Source organism: Plasmopara halstedii (assembly GCF_900000015.1).
Source record: "Plasmopara halstedii genome assembly, contig: Scaffold_113, whole genome shotgun sequence".
Lineage (NCBI taxonomy): Eukaryota > Oomycota > Peronosporomycetes > Peronosporales > Peronosporaceae > Plasmopara > Plasmopara halstedii.
In genome coordinates, this window is record NW_020187034.1 from 73,423 (window position 1) to 74,356 (window position 934).

Consider the following 934-nt stretch of genomic DNA (forward strand, 5'->3'; position numbering starts at 1 on the left):
TCGCAAAGAAGGATAGCCATCTAGCCATCCTCTGCGAGAGGTGGGGCGACTGAGTCGCAGTGCGTAGTGACGCATGACCTGTATAGATGACAAACGGCTTGGAGCCGAGCAGGTGGACCCTGTACTTGACAAGTGCATACTTAATCGCAAGTAGCTCCTTGTCATGAACTGCGTAGTTCTACTCTGCAGCTTTGAGCTGTCGAGATTCGAACGCGATCACCCAATCTCGACCCTCAGCGTCTGCTTGCAGCAGTGCACAGCCAATGGCAAAGTCCGAAGCGTCACAAACAACGCTGAAAGTACGATCAGGGTCTGGCAGCGCCAGTATTGGTGCATGCAGGAGGCTGTCTTTGGTTCCGTCAAAGACCTCCTGATGTTCGGTGTTCCAACACCAGTCCGCATCCTTTTTAAGGACCAGGCCATTCTGCGTAGTTTACGCTGTACTAGTACAAGTAGTTGGTGAGACCAAGCCTCTTACGCAAGTCCTTCTTGTTCTTTGGAACCGGCTAGTCTACAATGGCCTTGACCTTAGCGGGATCCGCTCGAAGGCCACGCTTCCCAATAAAAAGGAATCTCTTCTGCGCCAAAGATGCACTTGTCTCCATTGGCGTACAGTTTGTTCGTGCGCATGCACTCAAGCACCGCTCTTGAATGGACGATGTGGTTCTCCTCATTCGTCCTCCCGTGCTCTGCACGACTGTGAACGAAAATGTCGTCAAAGTATGTCTGTTCATACGCTCTGTCGGGCCTGAACAACTGCGTCACAAGACGATTGAATGTTGCTGGTGCATTTGATAGCCCTTGGGGCATCACCAGCCACTCCCAGAGCATACCGCTTGGAGTGTTCACCGCTGTCAGCGGAATATAACTTGATCCCATGAGCAATTGGTAATACCCATCGACCAAGTCGAGTGCACTGTACTTCGTACATCCC